The 10,988-nt window shown below is 41.1% G+C and overlaps 1 non-coding gene across 1 annotated transcript; it reads right to left on the reverse strand.

Annotated features, from left to right (window-relative positions):
* Nucleotides 1–1,139: 1,139 nt before the first annotated feature.
* Nucleotides 1,140–1,246, reverse strand: LOC118485309. The gene has a single exon (XR_004875613.1). It is a non-coding gene; the product is annotated as a small nucleolar RNA R71 (small nucleolar RNA).
* Between the last annotated feature and the right edge of the window lie 9,742 nt (nucleotides 1,247–10,988).

Here is a 10,988-nt window from a genome sequence, read left to right on the forward strand (position 1 = left end):
TATATATATATACACACGTATATATATATCTCTATATGATGTATATAGTTGTTATATTATAAGGATGTATCATACATACTAGTAACTCTTTATACTCATATTCCTATAGGAAGGAGACAATGTCTGAACATAGAGATGAACAAGGGTCTAGAAATAAACAGAATAACAAAAGGAGAGAGGAAAGTTCTTATAGGACTCGAACTCCCTCTCACAGTGTCAGGTCTCGGTCTAGTACAAGCATGCGTCTAAATACTGAGGATATCCACAATATGGCTGTGGAAGTGGCTAAGGTAATGAAGAATGCACAAACCGGTAATGTTAACCAATCTGGAGAATGATGTGTGTAAAATGCAACATATAAATTACAACAAATGAGGCATAAAACTAACCCTTTTTAAGTACTAATGTTGGAAAAAGTGTATTTTTGTCTTCCTTTTGTATTTTCAGGATTAAATGAGCTCAAATTAACAAAAGAAGCAAAAAGACAGCTAAATCTAACATAAATACAAGAAAAGGAACAAAAGTGGATTGCCCTACCCCTCGACAGCATCCTCCCAAGCAAAACAGAGAAGGCAGAAGACTGAACACGCCCCGTGCTCAGCGAGCACGGGGCCGTGCCCAAGAAGCAGGAGAAAAGACAAACCTGTAGAAGCTTCTATTGCTCACCACGGGGCCGTGCCCAGTGAACACGAGGGCGTGCCCAGTGAACACGAGGGCGTGCCCAGTGAACACGAGGGCGTGCCTAGTGAACACGAGGGCGTGCCCAAAGTACTGCAGGCGCATTAATTGTAATTGCGAATTACAATTAATGAAGAGAGATAGTGTCAGACGGGCACGGGGCCGTGCCAGGCTTCTGTTCAACCTATAAATAGGAGTGCTTGGAGCCATTGCAACTCATCCCTTGGCACACCACCTCTCTCACACTTCACCCACCACCCACCACCATCACAACACCATCATCCACCACCATCATCATCCATGGAGCATCAAATGACGCCATCCGCCTCCGAATGTTTCCTTTTTCACTAAAAGACCGAGCAAAAGCTTGGCTTAACGCCCTCCCAGCTGGATCGGTAAACACCTGGGATGAACTAGCCCAAAAATTTCTATATAAGTATTTCCCTCCCGCTAAAACGGCTAAATTAATGACTGAAATTAATACATATTCACAAGAGGACGGGGAATCCTTATATGGAACTTGGGAAAGGTTCAAGGAGCTATTGCGAAAGTGTCCACATCACGGCCTTGCGATATGGCAACAAGTATCCACTTTCTATAATGGGTTGTTGCCACACACAAGGCAAACACTTGACTCTAGCTCCGGGGGACTTTTAGGTAATCGCCGCCCGCATGAAATATATAATCAAATTGAGGAAATTGCTCAAACCAATTTCCAGTGGCACACTCCCCGAGGCAATAAATCTATTGCCCCGGGCGCCCATAAGGTTGATGAAAGCACTTCTTTACAAGCCCAAATCGAGGCCCTTTCTTCAAAAATAAAAAAATTGGAAATGACAAAAATGGTCTCGGTTATGGCTTGTGAATGGTGTGGTGGGCCACATGAAAATTGGAGTTGTATGAAAGAAACAGACGATCAACAAGAATCGGTAAACTACATTGATAATAGACCTAGGCCGTCGGGTCCTCCAACGGGCTCCTACAACCAAGGATGGCGAAATCACCCTAACCTTGGTTGGAGAGAACCCGACAATGGTAGTAACCAACAAAACGTAAACCAACGAACAAACTTTCAACAACCAAGAAATGAGTCACAAAATTTCCCTCAACAACAAGGTGGACGAGAAAGGCTTGAAGATACTATATCTCGCCTCATCTCCGACACTGAAAAGAAAAACTCGGATAGGTTTCTACAATTAGAATCAAATTTTAGAAATCAACAAGCTAGTATTCAAAACATTGAAAAACAAATAAATCAACTAGCCCAAAATTTCTCCGAGAGACCGCAAGGCGCGCTACCAAGTAATACCGAGACAAACCCAAAGGCACAAGTTCATCTCATCACTCTACGGAACCGTACCGTGGGTCCCGCAGAAGGGCCAGCACCTATTAAGGAGGTCACATCTCCGCCACAGCAAGAGAAGGTCACTCCTCCACCTCCAGAACCCACCAAGGCTCCTCCGGTTCCATACCCCGGTAGGTTAATCCGTCAAAAGACCAATGAGCAATTCGCAAAATTCGAACGTTTGCTAAAACAATTGCATGTCAACATTCCTTTCTTTGACGTCCTAACCAAAATGCCTAAATACTCTAAGTTCATGAGGGACTTCCTCACTCATAAAAGGAAAATTGAAACATTGCAATTAGTTAACTTAGGCGAAGAATGCTCCGCCCTCGTACTCAACAAACTCCCCCAAAAGAAAATTGATCCCGGAAGCTTCACAATTCCTTGCTCGATCGGGGACTCCCCCGTTCGTAATGCACTAGCCGACCTCGGGGTTAGCATTAACCTCATGCCCGCATCAATGTTCAAAAGACTCGGCCTAGGAAAAACGAGTCCTACAAAAATGAGTATACAATTTGCTGATCGATCCGTCAAATTCCCGCAAGGTGTCATTGAAAATCTCCTAGTCAAGGTCGACAATTTCGTCTACCCGGCCGACTTTGTCATACTTGATATGGAAGAAGACACCGTAGTCCCCCTCATACTAGGGAGACCATTTCTCGCCACCGCACAAGCAGTGGTGGATATGAATGACGGAACACTCACTTTAAAATATGGGGATAATGAAGTAAAGTTCGGGGTTGGGAAGAGAATAGAGGACGATGACCCGGTCAATTACATGAAGGATATTGATTCGAGTTTGGATGATGCTCTCCGACGGTGCAACATGGGATGCAAAACATCCCGCTCAGAAAACATATAACCTCGCCTTGGGTCTAGCCAAGGACCCTTATAAACGTGGCACACCACGGAGGCAGTCCGCGAAACTTTCCTTAGTTTAAGTTTAATCTTTTAGTTTTAATTTGCAGGAATAAAACACACCCATGGTGGTCAAGGATAACAAGGGAAACGAGAAACATAGCCCCATGCACGAAAACAGGGCCATCCGACAACAATTTCTTCATTCCAGTAAGCTCAGCACGGGCCGTGCCCAGCCAACACGGCCCCGTGCTGAACATCCTGCAGACAAATGCCCAGTTCAGGTAACTGGACACGGGCCGTGTTCACCGAACACGCCCCCGTGTCCAGGCTTCTGTTTCTTTTCTTTAATTGTTGTTACTGGCACCTGAACACGGGGCCGTGCCCGGTCACCACGGGGTCGTGTCCAGACTGCCAGTAACCTAAAATTTTGCTTTTAACACCATTTTACAGATTCAATCAACCTAAAAATTTATTTTTGGGACACATTGAGGACAATGTGTAATTTAAGTGGGGGGGATGCTAAAACCTTGAATTTTGCAAGTCCTAATAACAAGCCTTACACAAAACTCTATTGGAACCGCTAATCACCCCAAATTTTTTTCAAAAATTTTCATTTTTTTTACTTGTCTAAGTTTAAGTTGGGAATTCTAAGTCTAACAAGGTTATATTTTTATAAGTTTACAACCGATGGCGTCGTGATAAAAAGAACCAACATAAGAAAATTATGAAACGGCATGACAAGCTTAGTTAAAATTTGATTATATATACTTGATCACATAAAAACCCATTCCCACAAAAGTGAGTTTTGAGCCTTTATTGAGCATACAAATATACATCTTTACGCTAAATGCTCATTTTTCGTTTCTTGTGTGAATAGCCGCTTGGTTCTTACGACTCTAGAACTTGCCACGACAATTCATTCCCGGTCCTTACCAACTTAAACCCAAGTAAGTAAATGATGGAGGCATTAGGACTAACCCTTTTTCTTTCAACACCATTATTTTTATTTTTCTTTTCACCTACCCAAAAATTCCCCCTAGTTAACCCCTCTGAGCCTAAACCTTTTCATTTCTTAACCCAAAACCCTTTTTACCCACCAAAAAACCCTTTTTATTTTTACCTTTTATTTTAGTAACAAGCTCGGTTTTCGTGTGACTAATATATATATATATATATATATATATATAGGGTTAGGTTAACGTACAAATGCCCTTATCGTACATTACGTACTCTACAATCCCAGCCGTCCGATCATCTTCCTGCATTGAATTCGCATGTTGTTTTTTTGTAACAATTTCGCATGTTAGTTTTTTAACATGCGATTTCATCAAAATTACCACATGCGAAATTGTTACAAAAAAACAACATGCTATTTCATCAAAATTATCACATGCGAAATTGGTACAAATAAACAACATGCGAATTCATCAAAAATTATCACATGCGAAATTGTTATAAAAAACAACATGCGATTTTAAAATGTGGGAAGATGATCTGACGACTGAGATTGAAGCGTACGTAATGTACGATAAGCAATATTGTACAATACTCTTTACCTATATATATATATATATATATATGCTTTACAATGAAGTTTGAAATAAACAAACAAAGCTCCTCAAATAAAAGCTTGTTTGAATAAATACTTCATTAAAAATAGAAAGTCACAAAAACAAAATGTTTTACGAAAACCGACGCTTTTTACGCCTTTCGCCCTTTTCTACTAACCACTAACCGAACTACCCACCTTTAGCCCAAGCCTAACCCTTCACCCAAAAAGTACTCTTGATATTTACAAAGGTATAAAGTTAAAAAGGAGGAGGAGGATTGATTGCTTGGCAAGCTTATGGTAGGAATAAATTCCATGCCGCTCTCGAGTGATTCACTAAAAATACACCTTCGGCCGAGTGTGAGTGATTTCCCCCGTGAGGTATGTGAACCTATATATAAATGGAATTTTAGAAAGGCATGTTATGCCTTAATAAATAATTTACCTTATGAAAAGTTTTTAATAAATCATGACGAATAGGATTGTAAATAAATAAAAATAAAACCTAAACAATCTTGGAAAATCCCGACACTCTATGACAAGCCCAAAACCTTCTCTTCTACCTATTCCATTTGGGATTGTAAGCCACATATTAAAGAGTTTTTCTTGAGGACAAGCAAAGATTCAAGTGTGGGGATATTTGATGTGTGTAAAATACAACATATAAATTACATCAAATGAGGCATAAAACTAACCCTTTTTAAGTACTAATGTTGGAAAAAGTGTATTTTTTGTCTTCCTTTTGTATTTTCAGGATTAAATGAGCTCAAATTAACAAAAGAAGTAAAAAGACAGCTAAATCTAACATAAATACAAGAAAAGGAACAAAAGTGGATTGCCCGACCCCTCGACAGCATCCTCCCAAGCAAAACAGAGAAGGCAGAAGACTGAACACGCCCCGTGCTCAGCGAGCACGGGGCCGTGCCCAAGAAGCAGCAGAAAAGACAAACCTGTAGAAGCTTCTATTGCTCACCACGGGGCCGTGCCCAGTGAACACGGGGGCGTGCCCAAAGTACTGCAGGCGCATTAATTGTAATTGCGAATTACAATTAATGAAGAGAGATAGTGTCAGACGGGCACGGGGCCGTGCCCAGCGGACACGGGGCCGTACCCAGGCTTCTGTTCAGACTATAAATAGGAGTGCTTGGAGCCATTGCAACTCATCCCTTGGCACACCACCTCTCTCACACTTCATCCACCACCCACCACCATCACAACACCATCATCCACCACCATCATCCATTGTCTATCATAGAGTGTGTGAGTCGTCTCGGGATCCAAGATTGATCGTAAGAGTTCTTGACAATCAAGGCCATGTTTGCCTAAGTCTCTTACATCACTTGGTGAAGACAAGTATTTAGTATAATACTTTTTATTTTTAATCTTTTGCACTTCTTAATTGGTTTTGTATTAATGACTTTAATAACTAGTTTCTTATGTTGAAGGTGATTCTTCCTTATCGTTTGTCCGTGGTGTCTTGGCATTATTTTACTGTCTATATAAAATAAAAGATTTTCACCATTCATATCTCCACGTTCTATATGGAGGTATGTTGGCTACCTGGTCGGGGGTTAAGGGAACGGTTTGGTAAGGGTCTTGCCCTTGTTCAGCGTTTAGAAGTCCTGCAAGGGACCTTGGTCAAATTTAGTAGGACCTCCTTCAATACCCAAAGGTATTGGATGGCGGGGGTCCAAACTCTTTGATCCCCTCATAAGTTAACTACTATTAGTGTTATAACCTGGCTATTTAGGACTGTATCCCTGCTGACTCAGACTACTTTAGTCGAGGGTAACGTCACCTCCAAAAGAGGGGCCTACCATAATTTGCATTAATAACTTAATTAATTATCTTTCAATAATCCGACCCTTTAGGATTGTATCCTTGCTGACTCAAACTACTGGGTTGAGGGTAACGTCGCCTTCAAAAGAGGGGCCTACTACAATAACTAAGATAATCTCTTAAATAAGTGCAAAAGTGCGAAAATAATCAAAGGTTATACTAACACACGAGTCGGATCCAAGTGATTCATCTTGTCTATCTGTTTTTATTTTTATTTTATTTTTCAGCATTTAGTTAGTTTTAGTTTCTTAGTTTAAAAATCTTTTTCTAACATTTTGATTTGATTAGACGTTGAGGATAAACCGGTACTAAAAGCTCTTGTGTCCTTGGACGACCTCGGTATCTTACCAACACTATACTACGTCCACGATGGGTGCACTTGCCCATATGTGTGTTTAGTGTTAGTAAATATCGTGTTTTATAAATTTAAAACTTGGCTAAAGTGTAAAAAGGGCTTAAAATATATACCTAAAACATATTACACCAAACACGCATCAGAGAACGACATGAAGAAAGCTCAGCAGCCTCCACGCCAGTACAAAGGGAAGGAATGGGCGAAAGGAAAAACACTATTGCAACCATGCCACTAGAAGGAAAAGGTGAATATTCCAAATCAAAGGAATGTACTTATAAGCACTTCATGTCCTGTAAACCTCAGTCCTTTGACGGAAGAAAGGGAGCACTAGAAGCTCAAGACTGGCTCAACGGAATGGAGTCAGTATTAGACATATGTGAGTGTGATGACCGCAACAAAGTACGGTTCGCCGTACATATGTTTGAAGCTGATGCCCTTCACTGGTGGAACATTGTGGTCCGAACAGAGGGAAAAGAAAAGGTTAAGGAGATGAAGTGGGAGGAGTTTATTCATAAGTTTCTTGCTAAGTATTGTCCTCCCAGTGAGACTGAGCAACTGGAAGTGGAATTCTTTCAGTTAAAAATGGGAAATAAAACCTATCGAGAGTATGTTTCTCGTTTCAACGACATATCTCGACTGGTTTCTTATTTAGCATTGACCGAGGAACAACTGATCAATAGGTTTATCTGGGGTCTACCCTCTGAAATGAGGGTGTTTATCAAATCCAAATCCCCGAAGACTTTTGCAGAAACTGTTGAGGCTGGCGCCGTCATGGCTGCCGAGATGATTCTGCGACAGGCTGAATCTCACGCACCAAAAAGGAAGTGGGAAGAAAGAAAGGGGGACACCCGGAATAACAACTTTAAAAGGCCTAAAACATTTCCTCAATGTCCAAATTGCAAACGCTTTCATACAGGGGAATGTCGTTTTCCTTGTCCAAATTGTAAAAAGACGGGTCATGCTCTTCAAGAATGCAAGGAAAAGAAGAAGTGTTTCAAATGTGGAGACCCTGACCACATGAGATCTGAATGTCCCGCACTCAAAAGAAATGATAGGACACAACCAAATCAGCCAAAAGGGCGGGCATTTGTACTCACCACGGAAGAAGCCAAGACCAATACAGACGTTATCATGGGTATGTATCTCGTAAATGATGTATATGCGCGTGTGTTATTTGATACCGGTGCAAATAGAAGTCTAGTGTCGACTACCTTTAGACCTTACCTGAACCAGGCGTCCCATAACCTAGATCATGCCTTTACATTCGAAATGGCTGATGGAAGTCAAAGAGAGATAGTTGACATTGTTAAGAATTGTAAAATAAGCTTAAATAACCATGTTATCCCTATAGACCTAATGCCTATGGAACTTGGAGAATTCGACATAGTCATAGGAATGGACTGGTTGACACCATATCATGCGGAAGTTATATGTGACAAATGGATCGTCCGACCCCGATTACCCAACGGCAAACAGCTAACTGTATCGGAAGACCGCACTAACAAGACTAAGAACCTCATCACGATAGCACAAGCACATAAATGCCTAAGGAAAGGGTATGTTGCCTTTTTAGCATATGTCGTAAACACTACAGAAAAGCAGAAGGTCGAGGACGTGCCAGTAGTACGAGAATACCCCGAAGTGTTTCCCGATGAGCTCCCGGGACTACCATTGGATAGACAGGTTGAGTTTCGCATTGACCTAGTTCCCGGTACATCACCGATTGCTAAGTCGTCGTACAGACTAGCCCCGACAGAAATGCAAGAACTCAAGAAGCAACTACAAGAGTTGCTTGACAAGGGGTTTATCCAACCTAGTTCGTCGCCATGGGGAGCACCCATCTTGTTTGTCAAGAAGAAAGATGGGACGATGCGCATGTGCATCGATTATAGAGACTTGAATAAAGCCACTATAAAGAATAAATACCCTTTGCCCAGGATCGACGACTTGTTTGATCAATTACAAGGGGCAAGCTATTTCTCTAAAATAGACTTGAGGTCTGGATACCACCAAGTAAAAGTTGCACCAGAAGACATACCTAAGACTGCCTTCAGGACTAGGTATGGTCATTATGAATTTTTGGTAATGCCATTTGGATTAACCAACGCACCTGCAGTGTTCATGGACCTCATGAACAGGGTTTGTAAACCTTACCTCGATAAGTTTGTGATCGTTTTTATTAACGATATCCTTATCTACTCTAAGAACGAGGTAGAACATGAACAACACCTGAGAGCACTCCTTGAATTGCTCAAGAAAGAAAAACTCTATGCAAAGTTCTTTAAGTGTGAATTTTGGATACGTGAGGCGCAATTCCTAGGCCACGTGATAAATGAATGTGGAATACAAGTTGACCCTGCAAAGATCGAGGCCATCAAGAAATGGGAAGTACCGAAGAATCCCACTGAAATCAGAAGATTTCTGGGGTTAGCAAGATACTATAGAAGGTTTATTCAAGACTTCTCAAAGATTGCAACACCATTAACCACACTAACCCAGAAAGCCTCTAAGTTTAATTGGGGACCTAAACAAGAAGAAGCCTTTAACACGTTAAAGCATAAGTTATGTAGCGCCCCAATATTGTCACTTCCTGAGGGAACGAAAGATTTTACCGTCTACTGTGATGCATCTCACTATGGTATGGGATGTGTACTCATGCAAAGAGGCAAAGTGATTGCCTACGACTCTAGACAGTTGAAGATTCATGAACGGAACTACACAACCCATGATTTGGAACTTGGTGTCATAGTGTTCGCATTGAAAATTTGGAGGCACTATCTTTACGGTACAAAGTGCACTATCTATAGTGACCATAAAAGTTTAAAACATATATTTGAGCAGAAGGAGCTCAATATGCGTCAGAGACGATGGATAGAGTTATTAAGTGATTACGACTGTGAGATCCACTACCATCCAGGTAAGGCAAACATAGTAGCAGATGCTCTAAGTAGAAAAGAGAAACCTCAACCAATAAGAATTCGTGCAACTAGAATAGAGGTTAAAAGTAGTCTCTTTGATCAAGTTAAGAATATACAACAAGAAGCCTTAAAAGAGAATCATATTGTAAAAGAAAGAATGATTGGGAGACTGAAGCTACTGACAATGGGAAATGATAATATCCTTAGGTTCAACAATAGGATATGGGTTCCTAATTTTGGAGGACTGCAGGATACAATCTTAGAGGAAGCTCATAAGTCTAAGTATTCCATTCACCCTGGCAGTGACAAGATGTATAAGGATTAAAGGAGAGATTACTGGTGGCCAGGAATGAAGCGATCTATTGCCCATTATGTGGAAAAGTGCCTTACATGCCTTAAGGTGAAGGCAGAACATCAAAAACCCTCTGGATACTTGCAACAACCAGAGATTCCAGAATGGAAATGGGAGAAAATCACCATGGATTTTATCACGAAGCTCCCAAGGTCAAGTCACGGTTATGATACTATTTGGGTAATAGTGGACAGACTAACCAAGTCTGCACACTTCGTGCCAATTCGTGAGGACTATAAGATGAACAATCTAGCTCAAATTTACATCAAAGAAATAGTATCACGACATGGGGTGCCTGTATCGATCATATCAGACAGAGATAATCGTTTCACATCTAAATTCTGGCAAAGTTTCCAACAAGAGTTGGGAACCAAGCTTAATCTAAGCACTGCATATCATCCTCAGACGGAAGGGCAGAGTGAACGGACTATTCAGACATTAGAAGATATGCTTCGGGCTTGTGTAATTGATTTTGGTGGAAGTTGGGACACTCATCTACCACTCATCGAATTCGCCTACAATAATAGCTATCACGCCAGCATCAAAGCTGCACCTCATGAAGCTTTATACGGAAGAAGGTGCCGGACTCCTATCTGTTGGACGGAAGTAGGGGAAAGTCAACTATCAGGACCAGAAATCATTGTAGAGACCACAGAAAAGATCCAGCAAATAAAAGAAAGGATGAAAAGTGCTCAAGATCGACAAAAGAGTTATGCAGATCAGAGGCGTAAACCCCTAGAGTTCCAACTAGGGGATAAAGTAATGCTTAAGGTATCACCTCTGAAAGGAGTGATTCGGTTTGGAAAGAAGGGAAAGTTGAAACCCCGATACATTGGGTCGTTTGAAGTAACAAGCAAAGTAAAACTAGTGGCTTATCGGCTAAAACTTCCTGAAAAGCTGGCAGGAATACATAATACTTTTCATGTATCAAATTTAAGGAAGTGCCTGGTGGACGAAGCCCAACAAATACCCCTGGAAGACGTACAGGTTAATGACAAACTCAACTTCATTGAAGAACCACTACAAATCGAAGATAGGAAGGTTAATAAGTTACGCAAGAAGGAAATCCCGTTAGTCAAAGTCAAGTGGAA

This window comes from Helianthus annuus, chromosome 12, assembly GCF_002127325.2.
Source record: "Helianthus annuus cultivar XRQ/B chromosome 12, HanXRQr2.0-SUNRISE, whole genome shotgun sequence".
NCBI classification, from domain to species: Eukaryota; Viridiplantae; Streptophyta; class Magnoliopsida; order Asterales; family Asteraceae; genus Helianthus; species Helianthus annuus.